The 25328-nt window shown below is 39.0% G+C and overlaps 1 long non-coding RNA gene across 3 annotated transcripts in view; it reads right to left on the bottom strand.

Annotated features, from left to right (window-relative positions):
* LOC104983149 overlaps positions 1-25328 on the bottom strand; it is a 30159-nt gene that overhangs the window by 2275 nt on the left and 2556 nt on the right. For 2 of the 3 annotated variants that reach the window (XR_824598.1, XR_824599.1), the window contains 2 exons: positions 1870-2000; positions 1425-1553 (listed from right to left, as the gene is read on the bottom strand). This is a non-coding gene — a long non-coding RNA (uncharacterized LOC104983149). Of the gene's footprint in view, positions 1-1424; positions 1554-1869; positions 2001-4264; positions 5183-25328 lie in introns of those variants that run through there. The other variant, XR_824600.1, reaches the window with a different exon arrangement.

The following is a 25328-nucleotide window of genomic DNA, read 5'->3' as shown; positions in this document are numbered from 1 at the left end:
AAAAAAAACAATAATAAAAAAAAAAAAAAAAAAAACTGAGAAGTAACGTGGTAAATGGTCTTATAGAGGGAGATTCACTGATAGCGATGTGAGTCTAGATATCAGTAGCATGTTATTGAGTTTAAGGTGCAACCAGACTGCTGCTTTCCTCTACAGCCACCAGCCCTCAGGAAAACAAAATGAGACAAACAATAGCATTCCTCATGGAATCTATGGAATCAGTAGTGATGCTTCCTCTCTAATTTCTAAGTTCAGTGATTTATGTCTGTCTAACTAGTGAAAGTCAAAGTCGCTCAGTCGTGTCCAACTCTTTGCAAACCCATGGACTATATAGTTCATGGAATTCTCCAGGCCAAGATACTAGAGTGGGTAGCGGTTCCTTTCTCCAGGGGATCATCCCAACCCAGGGATCGAACCCAAGTCTCCCACATTCCAGGCAGATTCTTTACCAACTGAGCCACCAGGGAAGCCCAAGAATACTGGAGTGGGTAGCCTATTCCTTCTCAGCAGATTTTCCTGACCCAGGATTCGAACTGGGGTCTCCTGCATTACAGGTGGATTCTTTACCAGCCGAGCTACTACAGAAGCCCTCTAACTAAAGACTTATCAATTTCATCAATCTGCAGAAATCTAGCTTTTGGTTTCATGAGTTTTCCCTATAGTTTTGCTGAGCTTTACCATTATGTCATTGACCTTTGTTCAAAAATTTATTATTTACTTTGGGTATTCTCTGCATGATATAATTAATAACCTTTTACTTTCAAACAGTTTGGTTTTTGTTCTGAAGTATCTCTCTTAGAAGCAATGTGCACCTGCTTAATTTTTTAAATCTTCCAGTTTCTTTTAAATTTAATATAATCATGTGGTTAGATTTGTGTCTACCATTTTCCTATTCATTTTCTAGATGTCTTATATATTCGTGGTTTCTCTGTTCACTCTAAATTGTCTTTTTGTATTAAATAGACACTTCTTATTGCACTATTTTAATTAGTTGGTAGGTTTTTTTTAAATATTTTGGAGTTATTTGCTTAGTATTGACCCTAGGGTTTGTAAAAGGCACCTTAAATTATCACAATCTATTTCAAGTAACACTAATTTTGTTACCTAACCTTTTATATATATTAAACTTAGTTTCAGAGAAATGATTCTATTACTCCTTTGGTTCAGATTTTCCAAGAGATCAATGATTGAAACCGTCTTTGGCCCTGGCATGTTTATAAAAGCAGCTATGAGCCTAAGATATGTGATAGTCACTAAACACTAAAGATCCCACCACCACTGGCCACACAGGCATGCTAAAAAGTCATGGAGACCAGCAAGCACTATCAGTGACCCAGTCTCATGCTTGACTAATGCAGACAGATTCTCACTGTCACTGTAATTCCCTAAAAGAGTATCAGTATCCTTTAGGACAAAATGCTTACCTTTGTGAGAATTCACACAGGCCTTGGAGGATGGAGGCAGAATTATTCCTAACATTTTTCTTTATGTCTCATCTCAAGGGGAAGGAATAAGTTCATTCATATGAAACCTAGTTTTTGGAACATGTCAGTCTGTGGGAAAGAATAAATGTGCATCTAGATGAGAAGTAGAATGAGTTCATTTGTCAGCATAAACAAGACAGGAGTGTTCACAATGTATATGCATGTAATACATATAATCATTCTTCTGAGATATTTCTGATATTATTCAAAAGACTGATAGTGAAAAAATTTGGGGTGGAAAAGTGCCTCATATGACTCACCAGATTACTAATGCTTCACACTCTTTGGATTAATAGACATTTCATAAAAGCAATAAAATTCTAAATTGATTAACAACATAGTAAAAATAATCTAGCAACATACATTTATTACAACTGAATATTACCTCTAGAAAGCAATGCTGTGAATTTTCCCAGAGAAAGGAGCTCATACAAGTGACGAAAACAGCACTTCTTTGGGGGTGGCAGTGGAATTCCAAGCAGCAAAATATCCCTTCTCTCTAACATCACTTCCAGTCTACAAAGCACAAAGGAAGTCAGGGAATTGAGAGATAAAATGTTCTTAATGGAATATCTAGTAACAAGTTGTTATAAGAAATACATCAAAGATATTCATTGGGCAGTCAACATGACAAAAACAATAAATGGTCACTCTTTGGAACATATTTGTTTAGAAATATTTTTTCTAAGGCATTGGTCTTCTTAGATCTTTCTTCAAGCATATTAGAAATTCCACTTGGGGTATATAAAAGTGGCTAAGGAAATCCATATAAAAAAACACCAAAAACTAAAAACAAGAACTGGAAATTTAATCATTTCACATCTGAAAATGTTTAATGTAGTATGTAGTTGAAGCCAGTACTCACTGTGTAACTCTCTTGGTTGATGGAAAAAAAAAGAAACAAAGAAACAATGATTCAATCCTAGTGAATGACTGGCAAGCAAATTAAAATATATTGTGAAGGTCTTAAATACAGTAACTACTTTTTAATTATCATATATTTGCTTCAGTTACTGAAGAAAAATAAACATTATGTTTGTATTTTGACCATCTATAAATAGCCCTTATGAGAGGACTCCAGCAGCTCAGACAACTATGTGAATGGCTCAAGTGTAGGTACAACCATTTCTAGAATGTACTAGAATTAGCGCTCACATGCTAATTCTCCAGGGTCTGTTTACTACAAGTGTATTCGTGCTACCAGCTAAACATTCAAAGCGTTGCAATTTCACCCTCAAATTAAAAGCAGAGACATAACTTTGCCAACAAAGGTCCATCTAGTCAAAGCTATGGTTTTTCCAGTAGTCATGTATGGATGTAAGAGTTGAACTATAAAGAAAGCTGAGCCCCGAAGAACTGATGCTTTTGAACTGCGTTGTTGGAGAAGACTCTTGAGAGTCCCTTGGACTGCAAGGAGATCCAACCAATCTATTCTAAAGGAAATCAGTCCTGAATATTCATTGGAAGGACTGATGTTGAAGCTGAAGCTCCAATTTTTGGCCACCTGATGCAAAGAACTGACTCACTGGAAAAAGCCCTGATGCTGGGAAAGGTTGAAGGTGGGAGGAGAAGGGGATGACAGAGGATGAGATTGTTGGATGGCATCACTAACTCAATGGACATGAGTTTGAGTAAACTCTGGGAGTTGGAGATGGACAGGGAGGCCTGGCGTGCTGCAGTCCATGGGGTCGCAAAAAGTTGGACAGGACTGAGTGACTGAACTGAACTGAAATGAGAAAATGTACAGCTCCATTCCTCTAATGCATACAAGAAGCTAAACTTTCCAATATCACAGTTCTTCCTGGTACCATACTAATGAAATCACTGATCTCCTTTTTGTAAATATTTTTCTTAGGGTGGCTATCTATGTAAGACCTCAGTTTCTCAGAAGTGATTATCTAACTCATTTTGTTCAGATTTTTAAATGAGATCAATTATTTATAGCAATTGATACACATATGAGTTTCTAAAATATAGCACTGCCCACCTCAGAAGGTATAAGTCCAAAGGTTATCATTTATCCACCCTACTCAGTTACAGAGACTAGACCCTACATCAGTGATCCAGGCCCCTAAGGATGAGCCTTTCCTTCATGTTGTACCTCAAGGGGGAGGAATAAACATTTTCATAAGAAACTTGAACTCTATCCTTGTTACCTTGTGGGAATAGAATAAAACTGTGGGAAGATTAGAAGTAAACCTGTCCATTGGTCTGTCAGTTACAAGACAGTAGAGTTCAATAACGTAACTGCCTATTAAATAAACATTGCTCTGCTAGGATGTTTCCAATATTATTCCATCAATATTAATTTTGTTAGGCTCTGGTCTCCATAAGAGCAAATATTGTCCAACATTTTCTGCCAAATTAAATGTGCAATAAGACTGTCTGAACATACTTAAAGTTCCAGGAAAATGTTGGCCTGGTGAATAATTCAGTCACAACAATGCACATATAATGCATATATATACTCTGTAAACTAAACCTCAGAATTATCTTATCCTCAAAGGTGATCCAGTGGATTAGGGAGAACTAACCTGAAAAAAGCCATGATAGGGAAATAAAGAACATTATCTAAAAAATCACTTATAGCACTTGTTTGAGCTCACGAACATGGCAATTTGCAGGGAAAGCACAGGGTTACACTCCGCCTGATGGTAGAGTCACAGCAAAGCAGGCAAGATGCACACATGGACATGTAGGAGTGTGCAGAGAGGAAGAGCTAGACACTGAGATGTCTCACCATGAAATACTTCCCATCCCATCGTCACAATGATGCTCACCAGGCCACACTGCTGAGGATTCAGTGATATTTGGGCAAGCACATCCCTCAGTAGAAACAATTTCTCTCTGCCAAACTGGTGAGGAATAGCCTTGCCATTGTTTCCATACTTAATTTCTATATGAAACATCAGCAGGAAGGTGGAAAAAATAAAAAATTCTGGAAAAGTACAAAAAGAAGCCTCAAAGAATCACCAGATTTTTAAGTACTCAAACTTTTTAAACTGACAGATTGCACAACACCAATGAAATTTTTCATTACTTAAAAAATAATAATTACTCAGAAATTTATAAAAGATTAGATGCTATGTTTAGAGTGCATTATTGGATTTATTCTTAGATAAGGAGCTGGCAGAAGTGAAAAAACCAGCTTTTCTTTGGTGGGATAAAAATTCTATGCAATTGAAATATTACTTCCAACTGATAAACCACAGAGGAAATTAGAGGAGTTGAAAAAAAAATCTTCCAAACTGAATATTAATTGATCTGAGATTTAATTACACAAATTTTTTGGCCACTTGTGTGACAATACACTTTGTTCCATGGAAGAGGAGAGTATAGAAAGTCATTTGTTCTAAGACCTGGTGAAAGTCTCTCCAAAGGACCCTTAGACTCACTCATTAAAACTGGGATCTCCCTTAAAACACATATGAAATAGACTGAAGGAATATGAATATTAACCTATAAAATGTCAAGATTTGGAAATGCAATGACCTCACAATTTAAAGTATTTAGTGTAGCATATACTTGACCCCATCACTCAAATGTCTAGGAAATTTGTATTTGGGTGAGAAGAAAAACAACTGTATGAATTTTTGTGACAGCTAAAAATCTAATGAGCCAACTCATTAGTAAAGACCCTAATGCTGGGGGAAATTGAAGGCAGGAGAAGGGGACAACAGAGGACAAGATGGTTGGATGGCATCATTGACTCAATGGACATGAGTTTGAGCAAGCTCCAGGAAATGGTGCTGCAATCCATGGCGTCACAAAGAGTCAGAAACAACTGAGCAACTGAACACGAACAACAATAATCGATCAAATGCCCAGAGTATAATAATTCTGAGTGGATGGATGCTATTAGCCAAGCACTCCAAGAACTTCAATCTCTCCTTACACTAGATACTTACAGATCTCTGTACAGCTCATTTTCCTTAATATATACTATCAGGTGACCTTTCAAACACTTCATCCTAGTTGGTGCTTATACTAGACCAAGCTCCCTCCACATTTTTTATCTAGCATGGTCCCTGGGAGGGATCTCAGCTGACAAGTAATTTTTGTCACTCAGTTTGTTCATATTCCAATGAGGAAGTCATCATTAATCCAGGCACATTAGTGAAAGGGACTTTGATCCTAAGACATATGGCAGACTCTGAGCACTCAGGGTTCTGACACCCTCAGACACACTGACCCACAGTATTCAATAATGGAGACCATTCATCACAGTCAATGACAACCCCATGACTGACTAGTACAGCTAGAATCTCACTGTCATATGACTATTACAGAGTTTTAAAAGGAATGTCAGTATTTTCCAGACAAAATGCTTACTGATGTTACAATTCCCATCGGCTCTTGAGGATGAGATGGTAAAATTATCTTCAATACTTCCCTTCATGCCACTTCTCAAGAAGGGACAAATTCTTTCAAATGAAACTCAACTAATGGTCCATATAGAGTAAAAATATGGAAAAATGAGATTATATATATCTATTTGTCAAACAAGCATAAGACAAGAGGGCTTATCATGTACCTTCATATCAAATATACTCATATTACTTTACTAGAATGTTTCTGATATTCAAAAGGAGAAAGCACAAAAATCTTGCAAATAAAGTGAGACTAAATATTGGACACCTCACCAATTAATAAGTCACATTATTTGGGTTAATAGACATTTAACAAAACCAAATATCTACTTGATTACAAAATCAAGTATAATTAAAATAAGCCATAAAAAGAAAATTTGTTTAAAAATGGTTATTACCTTTAGAGTGCATTATTTTGTTCCATCCCAAGACAGGGAGCAGGTAAAAGTAACAAAATCGCCCTTTTTTTTTAATGTTAGTGAGTACTCCATGCAACTGAACTGAACTAAGGGACTGAACTGAACTGATTCTATGCAATTCCAAAGTCACTTCCATTTTCCAAAGCACAGAGGAAATAAAGAAGTTGTGAAACAAAATATTCCCAATTAAATGTCAATTGATAAAAAGTATTATTTTAAAGAATTAACCACAGATATTCATTTGATAATCTATATAATGAAAAAAATTATGTTTGTCCCTTGGAAAAGGGTGGTGTAGAAAATCAATTTTTCTAAGACCTTGGTCTCAAATTTGACCCGTAATTCCCCCTGAGCATTACTTATAAACTCACTGAAGGAATATGAATATTAACTGATGATGTCCACATAAAATTCCAATTGGATATTTAATCATTTCATGCTTTAAATGTTTAATGAAGTATCTAATGTAATCCATCATCAAATATCTAGAAAATTTCTCCCTGGGTGACAAGAAAAAAAAACTTAATCCCACTCTTTGAATTAATAGGTTAATAAGCAAATTAAAATATATCATAAGATAATCTCACAAATGCAATCAACTCTTCTATTTCCCATATTTCTTTTACTTAAGAGGTAAATGACAAGCAAAAACTAATAATTTGTTTCTAATTAGCTATCTAATAGACCTAAATATGCTGAGCCTCACAAAAGACTTTAACATCTAAGGAAACTGTGAGAATGCCCAAGGATAAGCACAAACATTTCTTGCAATGTCTATCATTTATGTACTGGTTCTCCACTGTTTGTTTACTACATGTTGCCTGCCAAGCACTCAGAATTTTCATTTTACAATGATTATTCATACTTTCTGTACAACTTATTTCCTCTAACACATACTAGCATCTTGGTTTTCTAATACCATAGTCCTTTTCTGGGGGTTACCATTAGCTGACCAAACTGAGTCCCATCGCAACACTTCTGTCTAGAGTGGTCTCTTATGCTGGACCTCAGTTCACATACTGATTTTGTCACTCATTTTGTTCAGATTCCAATGAGATCTATTTTTAAAGTCATCATCAATGCAGGCACATTTGTGGAAGAGATTTTGATCCTGGGATGTGTTGCAGACATTGAGCTCTCAGGGACACACTGAGAGCTAGTTATCTCTTTGCGACACACTGGCTCACACTATTTAATCATGGAGACCAGCATCAATGGTGACCCATCACAATGTTTGGATTATATGGATCACCAGTGATGGCTAGTTAGCATAGCCAGAGTCTCAGTGTCATTGGAGGGTTACACTCCCTGAGAGTAATGTTAGTAGTTTCAGGACAAAGTACTTACCAGCATGGAAAGTCCCACTGGCCCATAGGATGAAAGGCAGAATGATTCCCAATATTTTCTTTCATTTCATGTCTCAAGGGAAAAGAATAAAAGCATTTATATATATCTAGCTTGGGGCTAGAGCACTGGGACGACCCAGAGGGATGGTATGGGGAGGGAGGAGGGAGGAGGGTTCAGGATGGGGAACACATGTATACCTGTGGCGGATTCATTTTGATGTTTGGCAAAACTAATACAATTATGTAAAGTTTAAAAATAAAATAAAATTAGAAAAAAAAAAAGAAATGATAATTATGTGAGGTGACAGAAGTGTTAACAAAACCCACCGTGGTAATCGTTTTGCAATATGTAAGTGTGTCAAGTCATCACAAACTTATACACTGTTATATATCAATTCTATCTCAGTAAAGCTGGAAAAAATAAAATTTGGGGGGCAAAAAGCACTGTTACACATTGAAAAAAAAAAAAAAAAAGCATTTATATGAAACTGAGTTCTTAGTCCAGGTCGATCTGCTGGCATAGAGTAAAATTATGGAATGATGAGAAGTATACATGTCCATCTGTTAAAGATGCATAAAGTAAGACATTTAGTATGTACAAGTAAACAAAGAGTTCCAAAGAATAGCAAGGAGAGATAAGAAAGCCTTCTTCAGTGACCAATGCAAAGAAATACAGGGGAAAAAACAGAATAGGAAAGACCAGAGATCTCTTCAAGAAAATCAAGAGATACGAAGGGAACATGTCATGCAAAGATGAGCACCATAAAGGACAGAAATGGTATGGACCTAACAGAAGAAGATATTAAGAGGTGGCAAGAATACACAAAAGAACTATACAAAAAAGATCTTCGTGACCCAGATAACCACGATCATGTGATCAACCACCTAGAGCCAGACATCCTGGAATATAGAGTCACGGGGGCCTTAGAAAGCATCACTATGAACAAAGCTAGTGCAGGTGATGGAATTCTAGTTGAGCTATTTCAAATCCTAAAAGATGATGTTGTGAAAGTGCTCCACTCAATATGCCAGCAAATTTGGAAAACTCAGCAGCAACCACAAGACTGGAAAAGGTCAGTCTTCATTCTAATCCCAAGGAAAGGCAATGCCAAAGAATGTTCAAACTATTGCACAGTTGCACTCATCTCACATGCTAGCAAAGTAATGCTCAAAATTCCCCAAGCCAGGCTTTAACAGTACGTGAACTGTGAACTTCAAGCTGGATTTAGAAAAGCCAGAGGAACCAGAAATCAAATTGCCAACATCTGTTGGATTATCAAAAAAGGTGGAGAGTTCCAGAAAAACATCTACTTCTGTTTTATTGACTAAGCCAAAGTATTTGACTGTGTGGATCACAAGAAACTGTGGAAAATTCTGAAAGAGATGGGAATACCACACCACCTGACCTGCCTCTTGAGAAATCTGTATGAAGGTCAAGAAGCAACATTAGAACCGGACATGGAACAACAGACTGGTTCCAAATTGGGAAAGAAGTATATCAAGTCTGTATATTGTCACCCTGCTTATTTAACTTCTATGCAGAATACATCATGCTAAATGCTGAGCTGGATGAAGCACACGCTGAAATCAAGACTGCCGGGAGAAATATCAATAACCTCAGATATTCAGATGATACCACTCTAATGGCAGGAAGTGAAGAAGAACTAAAGAGCCTCTTGATGAAAGTGAAAGAGGAGAGTGAAAAAGCTGGCTTAAAATTCAACATTCAGAAAACTAAGATCAAGGCATCTAGTCCATCACTTCATGGCAAATAGATGGGAAAACAGTGGAAACAGTGACAGATTTATTTTTTGGGGCTCCAAAATCACTGCAGATCGTGACTGCAGCCCTGAAATTAAAAAAAAAAACAAAAAACAAAAAAACACACTGGCTCCTTGGAAGAAAAGCTGCAACCAACCCAGATAGCATAAAAAGCAGAGACATTACTTTGCCAACAAAGGTCCATCTAGTCAAAGCTATGGTTTTTCCCATAGTCATGTATAGATATGACTATAGATATAGTCATGTATAGCTTCCCTGGTGGCTCAGAGGGTAAAGCATCTGCCTGCAATGCAGGAGACCCAGGTTGGATCCCTATGTTTGGAAGATAACCTGGAGAAGCAAATGGCAACTCACTCTGGTATTCTTGCCTGGAAAACCCCATTAACGAGAAGCCTGGTAGGCTATGGTCCATGGGGTCACAAAGAGTTGAATACAACTGAGTGACTTCACTTTCTTTCTTTCTTATTTATAGATATGAGAGTTGAACTAGAAGGAAAGCTGACTGCCAAAGAATTGATGCTTTTTTTTTTATTTTAAACTTTACAATATTGTATTAGTTTTGCCAAATATCGAAATGAATCCGCCACAGGTATATCTGTGTTCCCCATCCTGAACCCTTCTCCCTCCTTCCTCCCCATACCCTCACTGTGGTGTTGGAGAAGGTTCTTGAGAGTCCCTTGGACTGCAAGGAGATTCAACCAGTCCATCCTAAAGGAGATCAGTCCTGAATATTCATTGGAAGGACTGATGCTGAAGCTGAAACTCCAATCCTTTGGCCATGTGATGCAAAGAACTGACTCATTGGAAAAGACCATGATGCTGGGAAAGATTGAAGGCAGGAGGAGAAGGGGACAACAGAGGATGAGATGGTTAGACTGCATTACTGACTCAATGGACATGAGTTTGAGTAAACTCCAGGAGTTGGTGATGGACAGGGAAGCCAGGCATGCTGCAGTCCATGGGGTCTCAAAGAGTTGGACACGACTGAATGACTGAAATGAACTGAAGTAAACAAAAGTCCTATTCCTCTAGTAGGATATTCTGATGTTATTCAAAACAGAGGAAGCAGAAACCTCAGATGACCCAGACTGTTAAAAGCTTCACATTATTTAGATTAGCAGACTCCAAAAACCATCTATAATCTTGCTTGCTAAAAACACATACTAGAAAAATGTAGAAAATACATTTATTAAAAATTGTAACGTTGCCTCTCTGGAGTGCGTTGTTCTGATAATTTCCATAGAAGGGAGCATATACAAGGGTAAAGTCAGCAGTTACTTGGATAACTGGTAGGAATTCCATCCACTCTAATTTCACCTCTAATGTATAGAATATATTGGGAAATTAGGGAATTTGACAAAACCATTATAACTGAAAGTTTATAAACTAATAACATACTATAAGGAATAAACCATAGACTTCACTTGACTATGTAAGAAGAAAAATAATGCTCACTACTTGGATCAGGATAACACTGAAAGTCATTAAGACTTTGTCTCAGAGTTCCCCCAAAGCCCTCCCTTGGCATTAGGTATTAATACTAGGATCTCCCCTTCAATATTATGAAACCCACTAACACAATATAAATATTGGGCAATGAAATCTACCTAGAATATCAGTGATTGGAAATGTGATAATTTTTAACTAAAAGTGCTTAATACAGCATCTACTTGGATCCATAACACAAATGTCTAAAAAATTCTTTGGGTGACAGGGAAAAAAAAAATTCTCTTCCAATTCTTGTGATTTGTTCAGCAAGGAAATTAAAATGTTCTGGAAAACTTTTTGACAAACAGAAACTACAGTTTCTACATTTTTTTTTTTACTTTAAGAAATAAGTAAGTGAAAATCATATATTCTTCCTTTAGTACCTAATCAACCTCAGTCTGAAGATTTGGGCACTGAAGAAAAACGTGTGAATGGTTCATGGTTAGGCATTACCATTTACCACTGGCCTCCCTACTCCTGTGCTGGACCTGGTTACTATGACTGTATGGATACTGCCAGCAAATATTCAAGGAGTTGCCATGTCATCCTTAAGTCAGATATTTATAGACATCTGTGAAATTCAATTCTCTTCCTTTATGGAATCAGGATAGCATTCAGTTACTATGGACCCTATAGTACCACTAGCTGACCAAATTGAACCCCACCCCAACATTTTTACCTAGCATGGTCTCTTGTGCGTCTATAGACCTCAGTTCACATAAGTGCTTTCACCACTCTTCTGGCTCAGATTCCAATGAGATCCATTTTGGAGGTCATCACTGATCTAGGCACATTGATCCTGAGACATGTGGCAGACACTGAGCTCGCAGGACTCCGTCTCCTTGGGACACACTGGTCCATACTATTCAGTCATAGTCATAGTCAGCGGCCCAGCCTCTTGGCTTATTAGCACAGCCAAGAGTATCACTGTCATTGGAGTTATATGATTCCCTAAGAGCAATGTCAGTATTTTCAGGATACTGACATTTCGGTCAATAATTGGAAATGTAATAATTTTTAATTAAAAATGTTTAATACACCATCTATTTGGATCCATAATACAAATGTCTGATTAAAAATTAAAATGCTTACTGATATTAGAATTCCAATTGGCCCTTGAGGATGGAAAGCAGAATTATTCCCAATATTTTCCTTCATGGCTTATATCAAGAAAGAAGAAGCTCATCCATACAAAACCTAGTTTTTGGCCCACATTAACCTGTGGGAAAGTATAAATGTGGGAAGATGAAAGATACATGTCTATGTGTCAAAACTGCATAAGACAGGAAGATTTGCTGTGTATCTTTATGTAAAATGTATGAATTTATTACTCCTCTAGGATGTTTCTGGTTAAAGAAGAAAAAGCATAAAATCTTAAAAATACAGGAGACAGAAGTTTCAGATATCTCAATAGATAATTGGTGCTAATGAAGTTGTATTAACTATTCATCAACTCAGTGCAATTTTTATCATTCAAAAATAATAAATAATATAAAGAACAAATTTACTAAAATTGGCTGTTACCCTAGGAGTGCATTGTTTTGTTACTTCCCAGTTAAGAGAGCTAGCACAAGTGACAAAATCAGTACTTTATTGGTGTGGTGATGATATTTATGGAATTCTAATGTCATGTCCAATACACAAAGTACACATGAAATTAGAGAAACTGCAAAACAAAGTTTTTTAATGGCATATTCAGCTACAAGAAGTTATAAGAATTCATAATAGATATTCCTTGATCATAAGATGACAAGAAAATTATGTTCACAACTTTGATCACAGTAGAAAAGACATATTTTTTCTAAGATATTTGTCTCCAAACTTTCCTAGCACATTTGCTGAAAAATTATTAAAATTAAGATATCTCTTTAAACACATTAGAAACCCAATGAGAATATATGAAAGTGGCCGATGAAATTCATGCAAAAAATCTAAGAATTTGAAGTATAATCCTTTCACATCTAAAAATGTTTAATGTAGTATGTAGTTGAAGCCAGTATTCAAATTATACGAAATTGCTTGCTCCGTTTGTAAGAAAAACAAAAAACAAAGAGACAACTGTCTAATTCTAGTGACTATGTTGGCAACAAATTAAAAGATGTTGTGGAGATTTCATATACCTACTTTCAGTTGGGCTTCCCTGTCTCAGATGGTAAGGAATTCGCCTACAATGCAGGAGATCTGAGTTCAAACCCTGAGTCAAGAAGACCCCCTGGAGAAGGGAATGGCTTCCCATTCCAGTATTCTTGCCTGGAGAATCCCATAGATAGAGGAGCCTGGCAGGCTACAGTTTATGGGGTTGCAAACTCTTCAATTTACATATAACTGTTCTACTTAATAGAAAATGAAGAGCAGAAGTTCGTAACCTTGAATTTTGACAATCCAAGCATGCTGAAGACATCAGTAATCACTCAGAATATTTTCGCAGCTCAGACAAATGTGTGAATGGTTCAAGTGTAGTTACAAAGATTTCTCATGGAACTCATTATTCAAGTAGTGATTACCCAGAGTTTATTTACTACAGGTTTGTAGATGCTGGCAGCCAAGTACCCAGAGTTAATCATACCATCCCAAATTGGTTGTTGATCAACTACTGTACAATTCAGCTCCTCTAGCATATGTTGGCATCTTAGTTTCCCAATACCATAGGTCCCTTTGGAGTACAGCACCTGCTGAGCAAACTGAATATTGCTCCATGTTTTTGCTTAGCATGTCCTGTGGACTGCACCTTAGCTCACATAAGCGATTTTGTACTCATTTTGTTCTGATTCCATTGACGTTCATTTTAAAAGTCATCATTTTTCCAGGTGCACTTATAAAAAGAAATTTTAGAATGAAACATGTAGTAGACCCTGAGCTCTTAGGACTCTGTCTTCCTTGGGACACACTGGTCCACACTATTCAACCATGGAGACCAGCATCAATGGTGACCCCCAAGGTTGACTAGCATAGTCAGAGCCCCATTGTCACTGGAGGATGACACTCCTATTATACCCCCTGAGAGGAATGTCAGTATCTTCAGGAGAAAGTGCTTATCAGCATGAAAAATTCCCACTAACCCTTCAGGATGAGAGGTACAACTGTTCCTGAAGCTCTCCTTCATGTCAGATCTCAAGGGAATAAACTCATTCATATGAAACCAAGCTCTTGGTCCATCTTGAATTGTAGTAACAGAGTAAATACATATAAAGATGGGAAGTGATAACGTCCATTTATCAACCAAACAAAAGATGGAATAGTTCTCTGTGTACTTGTTATTCAGTTGCTCAGTCATGTCTGATTCTTTGTGACTCCATGGACTGCAGCATGCCAGGCTTCCCTGTCCTTTACCATCTCCTGGAGTTTGCTCATCTCCTGGGGTTTACTTAGGTATTTTAAAGCTTTATTCCAAGCAAAGAAAGAGCAAACATTATTGAAATAAAAAAGAAAGAAAACATGAATAACTCACCATATTATTAATGCCTCGCAGTATTTGAATTAACAGAGTCTTCATAAAGCCATGTGAATTCCTGACTTCTTAAAAAACAATAATAAAAACAATCCTGCAAAAATCTTATTGAAAATTGGGTTGTATTTCTGGAATATATTGTTTTGCCATTCTCAGATGCAAAAGCTGTTACCAATGACAAAATGGCACTTCCCTGGTGTGTTGGTGAGAATTCCAAGCAACAAAATGTACCTTCCATTAAACATCACTTCCAATCTATAAAGCACAAGGAAAAATTCAGGAGACTGAGAAAGAAAATCTTAATATAATGATAAAAGTTTATACAATATTCACCATAGATAGTCACTGGACAACTGGACAGCAGAACAGTTACACTCACTCTTCAGAGTATGGTAGTGTACAGATTAAGTTTTTACAAGCCATTAGTTCAAAGTCTCCCAGTACACATGCCTCAGAACCATGCATTACAACCAGAATTGCTCTTATACACATAAGAAACACATTGAGGGCAGAAGTCATGATATATATATACATAAAAATGCAAGAATTTTATTATGATTTCACATCTAAAAATGTTTAATACAGCATATAATTGAAGCAACAATCAAATGTATGTGAAACTGCTTCCTCACATAATGGGAGAAAAAAGAGAGATACAACTAAATGACAGTTGAAAACATTGAAGACAGAGTTGGCAAGCAGATTAAAAATACTACGAAGATATTCCAAAATACAGTATCTATGCTTCAATTTCCATGTAATTGTTTCATTTAATATAGAAGTGAAGAATAAAAACCTATGATCTCTTTGAATTTTGACCATCTAATTGCCCTAAAGAGACTGTCACTCAGAAGACTCCAGCAGCTCAGACAAACATGTGTAGGCATAACTGCACCCCACATTTTTAGCACTCATGTGCTGGTTCTCAAGTCTAATGCTGCCACATGAGCACTCAAGAGAGTTTCAATATTATCCCAACACTGTAGAAGTACAGACCTCTGCCTAATTCAGTTTATCAAACACATGCACATTGGTGAACTTTCAAATACAACAGTCTCTACTGATACCTCACAGATAAAAAATACTCAACTCTCCCTCCATATATTTTGTACAAGGTGGGTTCTGGTTCTCATTTTCACAGAATTGATTAGGTTCAGATTTTCTGAGATCAACTATTACAGTCATCAATCCAGGCACATTACTAAAGGGGTATTTCAGTTAAACAAAAGACCAGGTATTCAGGAATACATCACCCATAGACACACTAACCTACCATATTCAGTCTTGGAGACCATATACTTCCCAGGCTCCAAGGCTGAAGAGAATAGTCAAAGACTTACCATTATTGACCTCTAATATTCACCTCAATATTATATGACCTCTAAGAAGAATGGAGTATTTTCAGGACAAAATGTTTACCAGCTTGAGAATGAACCTCAAAGATGAAAAGGCTAACTTACTCTCAATCCTGTCCTTTATGTCACTTCTCTTTCATATGAAACTCAGTACTAGATCCATGCTACATGAAAGAAAAAAGTAAAATGTGGAAAAGATAAGAGGTAAATGTGTCCACTGGTCTACTAGATACAAAACGGTAGAGTTCACAAACATACCCTTATTTGAAATAAAATAATGTATTTGTCTCCTAAAATGTTTCTGATGTTATTCCAACATTATGTTAATCTCTACCCTCCATCAGGGCAAATACTGTCCAGTATTTTCTGCCACCAAATCAGATGTTTATAGGCAACTGTAAAATTTGTCAAAGTTATTTGTTAACTTTAAACATGATAGCCACTATTGATACTACTTGACCAACTGAACTCCCTCCATAGCCTAGTATAGTCCCTTGTGCTGGACCTCACCTCACAGAAGTAATTTTGTCAGACATTTTATTCAGATTCCTCTGAGACCCACTTTGAACTCATCACCAATACAGGTACATTTGTAGTAGGACAGTAAGTTATGTAGCAGAGACTGAGCACTCAAGATTCCAACACCCTCAGACACAACAATCAGCAGTTTTAAATGATGGAGACTACGTCATCATAGTCAATTATCTAGTATCAGTTAACTGGCTTGGCCAGAGTTTTATTATCATTGGAATGTTATAACACTCTAATGTCAGTATTCTCAGGACAAAATGCTTACCAGTGTGAGAGTCTCCAATGAACTGTGAGGTTTGAATGGCAGATTTAGTCAGATATTCTCCATCATTTCACTTCTCAAGGTGAAACAAATATAATTAACAAATTATAAAATATAATTTCATAAGAAATCAAGTGTGATTCTGAGTTGAACTATAAAAATAGAGCAAAAGTGAAATTTTTTGGTAACAATTTCACTGATCAACTTGCCTAGGGAATCCCTACACTGCAGTATTCTCCTTAAGTCTTAAAAATCTCTAGACTAGATAATCTTCTAGACCAGAGAATCTCCCTCTGTACCTAAGAAGGCTAAAAGCCAGGTGACACAGATCAGGTTACACCATGAAATTGAGCTGCCTGAACTAACAGAAACTATTGATTTCTGTATATAGAGTCTATCTTACTCCAGAGAGAGCATTCAGTGTAGAAAAAAACCTTCTAACACCTTATGCATGACTAGCAGGAGCTACATGAAGACTGAGCAAAATCAAAGAAACCAAGGGACCAAAATAGCAACAAATCAGCTCTGACAATTGGACTGCAAACAAAACCACAAACCAGAAAGATATAAGACATTGAATTAAACCAAAACAGGGTTTAAGAACTAAAATAAAAATTGTAATAGAAATTAGGTACCCTAATTTAATATAAAAACTGCCCAATAGAGCTACAACTAGAGACTATCATACTAAATGAAGTTAAGTCAGAAAGAGATAGACAAGTAGTATATCGCCTACATGTGGAATTGAAATAAGGCACAAATGAATCTATCTACAACACAGAAACACAAGCACGATATAGAGAACAAACTTGTGGCTGCCAAGGGGAAGGAGAGGAGGCAAAGGGATGAACTGGGAGTTTGGGGTTGGTAGATGCAAACTATTATATTTGGAATTGATAGACAAGGTCCTAAATGTATAACACAAGAAATGATATTCAATACTCTGTGATTAATCATAATGAAAAAGAGTATAAAAATGTATATATGTGTATAACGGAGTCACTCTGCTATATAAAGAAACTGGCACAATATTATTTATCAACTATACTAAAATAAAAAGCTTCCAGATAGAAATGAAAAGATGACCCATTGCAGAAGAAAAGTAATCATGAAAAGAATGTGAATAGAAAATCAATTAAAGAAACAAAAGATGAAACAATACAGTTATCAGAATAAATAATAAAATACTTATGAAAATGTGAAGTGTGAATATAAAATATCTTTAAAAAGTGAAAATGAAGACAAATCTCCCGTAAATAACAACAATATAAATTAAATACATGAAACGAAAATGGAATTGTATAGTAAGTAAGAAAAGTTTACCAGACCGGATCATTATTAGAGAGCACAAAACATGGAAGATATTAAGTGAAACTAGTGCAGACCAAAAGATTAAAAAAATTTAAAAACAGAAAAAATGATCTCAAATCCCACAAAGGATCTGTGTGAAAAAATAAGATACCTAGATATTAAATAACTCATTAAAAAGAATACTAACAAATTAAGGTTGCTGCTGTTGTTCAGTTGCCAAGTCATGTAACTCTTTGTGACCCCATGGACTGTATGTAGCACACCAGGCCTTCATGTCCCTCACCATCTCCTGGAGTTTGCCCAAGTTCATGTTCATTGCATTGGTGACACCATCCAGCCATTTCATCCTCTGATGCCCTCTTCTCTGCCCTCAATCTTTCTCAAAATCAGGGACTTTTCTTATGAGTTGCCTGTTCACATCAGATGGCCAGAATACTGGAGCTTCAGATTGAGTATCAGTCTTTGCAGTGAATATGCAGGGTTGATCTCCCTTAAGATTGACTGGTTTGATCTCCTTGCTGTTCAAGGGACTTTCAGGAGTCTTTTCCAGTACAACAGTTTGAAGGCATCAATTTTTGACATTCTGCCTTTTTTACAGTCCAGTTCTCACAACTGTACATGACCACTGAGAGGAGGGAATGGTAAACCACCCCAGTATACTTGCCTCATGAACTGTATAAAAAGCCAAAAAGATATGACACCAAAAGATGAGTGCCTCAGGTCTGAAGGTGTCCAATATGCTACTGGGGAAGAGTGGAGAATTGCTAATAGCCTCAGAATGAATCAAGTGGCTGGGCCAAAGTGGATACGCTGCTCAGTTGTGGGTGTGTCTGGTGATGAAAGTAAAATTCGATGCTGCAAAGAACAGTACTGCATAGGGACCTGGAATGTTAGGCCCATGGATCAAGGGAAATTTGATGCGGTCAAGCAGGAGATGGTAAGAATAAATATCAATATCTTAGCAATCAGTGAACTAAAATGGATAGGAATAAGCAAACTTAATTCAGATGACCATTATATCTGCCACTGTGGGCAAGAATACCATAAAAGAAATGGAGTAGCCCTCATAATCAACAAAAGAGTCCCAAATACAGTACTTGGGTGCAACCTCAAAAATGACAGAAACATCTTGACTTTTTCCAAGGCTAGCCAGTCGACATTATAGTAATCGAAGTCTATACCCTTACCACGGATGCAGAAGAAGCTGACTGACCAATTCTATGAAGACCTAGAAGACCTCCTAGAACTAATACTTAAAAAAGATATTCTATTCATCATCAGGGATTAGAATGCAAAAGTAGGAAGTCAAGAGACACCTGGAGTAGTAACAGTAAGTTTGACTTTGGAGAACAAAATGAAGCAGGACAAAGCCTAACTGAATTCTGCCAAGAAAATGCACTAGTCATAGCAAATACCCCTTTTCAACAACACAAGAGATGACTTTACACGTGGACATCAGTTCAGTTCAGTCGCTCAGTCGTGTCTGACTCTTTGTGACCCCATGGGCTGCAGCATGCCAGGCCTCCCTGTTTATCACCAAATCCCAGAGTTTACTCAAGCTCATGTCCATTGAGTCGGTGATGCCATCCAACCATCTCATCCTCTGTCATCCCCTTCTCCTCCTGCCTTCAATCTTTCCCAGCATCAGGGTCTTTTCAAATGAGTGAGTTCTTCACATCAGGTAGCCAAAGTATTGGAGTTTCAGCTTCAGCATCAGTCCTTCCAATGAATATTCAGGACTGATTTCCTTTAGGATGGACTGGTTTGATCTTGCAGTCCAAGAGACTCTCTAGAGTCCATAATATTGTACAGTTAAGGTTAAACATACAAAATTAGTAGTATAAACATATGAAACAGTGAATTCACAAAATCTCTACAGTTAAAAATCCAGAAACTAAAAAAGGCAACTAGAAACAGAATGTAAAAAAAAATGTTCAATTATATAACATTTTGAAAAATATGAAGGCAAAAAATAAAAGAGCTATATCTAAGAAACATTTAGGTGTAATTTATTATTTTAAAAAATATTTAATTTGGCAAAAATTCTTGGTTTAAAAGGTCAATTAAACAATTAAAATAACTAGAGGAAAAAAAAACATGAACTGTGATATTATAAGGTCACATACAACACAAATAAGGGTCAATAAAAGATACATCGATACAAAGAGTTTTTTTAAATTCTTGCAGCACACCAATTAAAAATGAGAAAGGAGGGCTCTGAAACTTATTATAAAGCACTTGACTGAAAACTATGGCAACTATATCACAATATAACACATATGACAAAAAGTGAAGAAAACAAGTAGGAAAATAAAAAGCTGAATAAATAAGAAAAAATTCATAATCCTGATTTACAGAGCTAAAATAAAAATGTTCAACGAGCCACATAAAAGAAAAGAAAAGAAAATGTACAATGATATACCATACAAAGTCTATACACAACCTGGGGACAGCTACATTAGCTAGGTAAGTACTTAGAACAAGACTGCTTCTGAGCCTAAGGCAAAGATAAAAGTCCTTCACTTGGACCACACAGAGACAGAAAGGAAACTGAGCCTATCCAATGCCCAAAGTTGTAAGGCAAGACACCTAAAATAACTGAGTAAATTGATGTGGGGCCTTGCAGTTTCGAAAGCCTGTCCCATCAGTGCTCATACTTAAGCAAACCAAGAGGTCTTCTAGGACCATGGTGACATCTATAGTCACTAAAACTACAGAACCTTGCAAATTCATAAACCAAGAATATCACTGCCAACCCCAGTGACACCATGAGACCCAGGTCCTCAAGGACCAATGTGACACTCACAGCCATTCCACAACATAACCCAGCAAACAGCTGCAAGCTCTGAATCCACCATGACTTCTGTGGCCTGAGGCCTGGCATTTCAGGGACCATAGGTTTGATGCACCAGCCAGTGGCATGACAAAATGACCCCCATACCAGACTGCCTTTCCTTGGAAGCTGACTCCCCTGTTTCCACAGGAGCCAGACTAATGTCCTCCAGGAAGAGCTCCAAACCTCAGAGAAGGCTAGGTGGGCTGGGTATAGAAATGACCCTGTAATGTCCTGAAGAATATCTTTACATTGTAAACACAGGGAGAACCTGGCCAGACGTGGACAAAACAAACATCCTGCCTCATAATTGGCCTCCATGTCAAGACGTAATACAATGCCTTGATGCCAAAAACCTGCTGCCACAAAGATCTACCACAAAGCAAGTCAATCAAAGGAGAAGCCAACTGGGGGATGGGTACATGAACCTGCACCATCAGTGCTTCCTGAAACTGGCTCAAAATGCACCTGAAGGCAACCCAAAGAGTTCAAGGAACCCTACAGACTTGCCCATTCATCCACAAAGCATTTCACCCAGGGGTTCATGCACAATTCCTAGTGCATTTCTCACTCTCTTTGCCATTCTCTGTCCCTAGTATCTGCCCACCTCAGGGCAAAGTGCCAGACCCTCTCCTCTACACAGAACTTTGATTTCCTCAAAAATTCTGTTAGACATTTTCCAGGCCCAATGTCTCAAGCCCAGTGGCCGTCCCCTCTCCCCCTGACCACCCCTCCCTGCCACACACACACAAGGGGGATGCGATCTGAGGAGGGGCTGTCAGCTTGGCCCACATCCCAGGGATGGTGGTCTGTTAATTTCCTAACAGCATCAGGAAGAACCTTCTAACATTCATCCCATCTCCTCATAGAACATGACAGAGAAGCAGGGCTCCTGCTCTGACCCTGTGTGTAAAGACTTAGGTGCCCTCCAGGGACCTGGCAAAGGCCTGAAGAATTCAACGGCAGGCCAGAGGCCCTAAAAGGCTCCCACTTCCTTTACCACCTGCACTCCCACCTGTGGAAGAAGAACCCAGCTCTGGCTAGCCTCATGCATCCAGGGATAACATACTGTCCCTAGTCATCCCCCAGGGATGGAGTCCCAGACCTTTTCCCAAAGGCTCCTCTCCCCACAACAAAGTCATCATCCTCAACTTGCACAAAGTAGCTCCTGATGGCCAAGGGGGAAAATGCAATGTGACACCCTGTCTACGTTTCCTGTGGGAGCCACATTTAGGACCCCAGTTCTGATGAGGAGACAGTAGAGGCTTTTCACACTCATTTTATTTAGATTTCCAAGGTATGCCCTTTTCTGGAGTCATCATCAGTTTAAGCATGAGCTCAGATTCTGGACCTATGGCCTCCAGCCTGAGATGGCCAGGGAACTCAATCACATCAGCATTCAGGACCCATCAGAGCCCAGTCATGGGGGAGGTAGTGCAGTCAAGCCTCAGGCCATCAGAGCTCGCATGTCCTAGGGAAAAGCCCAGAATCTGAGGGTGCAGCCCCAGCTCACAGAGGTCCAGGCCAAACCACTAGGTTGCCACAAAGAAGTGCCACTTACCACCATGGGCATTCCACCATTACTCCATGGGCTGTATGCCAACATGCCTCCAGGGGCTCCCTTGCCTGACCTCACCTGGCCTGATGTCATGGAATATGGGAAGGATACCACACTGATGGTTTTGACCCCTGGGGACTCCACCTGAGTTGAAGCAAGAATTTACATATACACTTGAAGAACATGCATAGGTGCACAGGAAAAAGGGGCAGTGCCACCTGGAACACTAGGCTCTGTTTTGCCTCTGTTTCATATCCTGCCCCTAGTCTGTGTGGCAGGAGTCAAATGTGAATGCACTGGGGCAAGGACACTTTCAGAGTGGGTAACTATCAGGCCAAAGAAAGCCACTGGTCTATAACATCCTTGGTTTTGGGCCCTCCAATTCCACTCCTGAATACCATGCCTGCTGACACAGCTTAAAGGTGTAATTCTTGAACCTCTTGACATACCCAGGAAAACGGCCTACCCTGCCAACCTAACAGCCACTGACACTCCGGGAAAACACTCAATCTTGGCACCGACTTTGCTCACAATGGACCTGCCAATAGGGTAACAAGGAAACTGGGAGTTTACATGAGAAAATGGTACTTCTCTGCAAGTGAGGTCCACAATGAAAAGTGGCTCCTTGGGCCCCACAAGAAAGAGTCCCTGCACTGACTCTCGGGGACTCAAGAGTGCACTTACTTCCTGGCCTACAGCCAAGACAGAGGCCCTTAACTTGGAAAACATGCAAAGCTACACCAAAACCCACAGTTACAGAGCTAGACACTTTACATCAACTGGGACACTCACCATGAGGCTTTGAAATTTCTTTAGCCAGTAATATCACAGCCATATTCAGAGACATACTGAGACCCAGGTCCTGCAGGAACAATGTGACACCCACAGCCATGCCATGAGAAAACCCAACAAACAGTTGTGACCACAATCCTCACTGATTCTCTGGACTGAGGCCAGGCACGCTAGAGATAATGAGCTCACTGCACCAGCTGGTGGCATGTCAAGATGACCCATCCCCAGACAGCCTCTCCTGCCCTTAAACCTGCAATCTCTCCTTAGCAGCCAACTCCCTGTTCCTACAAGTTCCCACCCAATGACCTCTGGGAAGAACTCTAACCTTCAGGGAAGGCTAGGAGGGCTGGGTATAAAAAAAATTTAGGATGGCCTGAGGAACAACTTCACAAGGTCAACACAGAGAAAATGTAGCCAGATGGGGAGAAAATACACACCTCATGCCTCATAATCAGCACCCAGGCCAAGACATGATACAATACTACAATGACAAACACTCACCACCATGAAGACACAAAGTGAAGCAAGTTAATCAAAGAGAGGCCAAATAGGGGATAGTCCCTGAATCTGTTTCCCCAGGCTTTCTAGACACTGAGTACAAATGCACTGAAGGCAACCAAAAGAGTTCAGGGAGCACTCTAGACGCGCTGATACCTCCACTCACCAATCCAGCCATGGGTTCACCAACCATTCCACACACATTAACCACCCTCTCATCTTTCAATTGCCCCAAAATACACCTGCCTCAGAGCCAATGTGCCAGACTCTCCCATTAACACAGAATATTTATTACCTCAAAACATTTTCCAGGCCCACCCTCCCAACACTAATGTTCACTCACATACAAGGGGGACACAATCCAAAAAGGAGACATAGGCTTGGACAACGTGCTGGGGACAGTGACTGATGTCCTCCAATCATCAGGAGAAACTTACTCTGTGTCCTTTCTCTCCAGAACACCCTAGGCAAGGACTCCTGTTCTGACTCTGAGTGTAAAGATAATGGTTTCCTCCAAGAGACAAGGCAACAACTGAGTGGAGGCATGAACACAGTGGCAGCCCAGAGGCTCTCAAACAACTCCTGCATCCTCTGCTATCTCACTCTCACCCACAGCAGGAGACCACAATCCTGACTGGGCTCATAAACCAAGACCAGACATGTTGTCTGTAGCCATCCAAGGAGGACGGGAGTCCCAGGCTCCTTTCCCAGTGGCTCCTCTTCCCATGAGAAGGCTGTCACCCTCAACTTACACAGTGAAGCTGCTAAAGCACAAGGAAGCAAATGCAAGATGGCATTCTATTTTCCCTGTGGGAATCACAGGCTGGAACTTAATTCTAATGAGAAGACCACAATGACTGCTCACTCATTTTGTTCAAATTCCCAAGGAATGCATTTGTGGGAGTCAACACAATCCTATCATGTGCTCAGACACTGCATGTGGAAAGATGTGGCTTCTACCTTAGGACTGTAGGCGAACTGAATCACATCAGCATTTGGGACCGCCCAGAACCAAGACAAGGGTAGGAACTGCAGTCAAGCCTCAGGCCATGGGACCTTGAATGCCAGAGAGTAAGCACAGAAGGTAAAGGTGTAACCCCGGCACGCAGAGGCCTGTAGACAAACCACTAGGTTTTGGGAAAGAACTGCCACTTACAACCGTGGGTGTTCCACCTGTAAACCCATGGGCTGCATGTCCACTCAGATATTGGGGATCACTAATTTCACCTAGCCTCACCTCCCCAAGCCAAGTGTCACAGAATATGCAAAAGGTCACCTGTTGCAATGGTATTCCAAGTTGGTGACTCAAATTAACTTGAGGCAAGAAAATATCTGCAGGCATGAGGAATAGCAACAGGCACATAGCAGACAGAGGCAATGCTCACAGGAGAGTTGAGATTCATACTGCATCTATGACACAATTGCTGCAATTCTGTTTGGTGTGTCAGAAGCCAAAAATGCGTGCATTGCCACAGGGAAAATTCAGTGTCAAGGGGCCAGCAGGATGAAGTGCTGATGTTCTGTCAACTCACTGGTCTCAGACTGTGCTAATCTACTTCTCTTATTATCACTGACAACACAATGTAAAGATCAGTTTAGTTCAGTTCAGTGGCTCAGTCGTGTCCGACTCTTTGCGACCCCGTAAACTGCAGCATGCCAGGCCTCCCTGTCCATCACCAACTCCCAGAGTTCACCCAGACTCACATCCATCGAGTCAGTGATGCCATCCAGCCATCTCATCCTCTGTCGTCCCCTTCTCCTCCTGCCCTCGATCCCTCCCAGCATCAGATTCTTTTCCAATGAGTCAACTCTTCGCATGAGGTGGCCAAAGTACTGGAGTTTCAGCTTTAG

The sequence above is a fragment of the Bison bison genome, unplaced genomic scaffold (genome assembly GCF_000754665.1).
Source record: "Bison bison bison isolate TAMUID 2011002044 unplaced genomic scaffold, Bison_UMD1.0 scf7180017861807, whole genome shotgun sequence".
NCBI lineage: Eukaryota > Metazoa > Chordata > Mammalia > Artiodactyla > Bovidae > Bison > Bison bison.
This window is presented reverse-complemented; position numbering and strand designations above follow the sequence as displayed.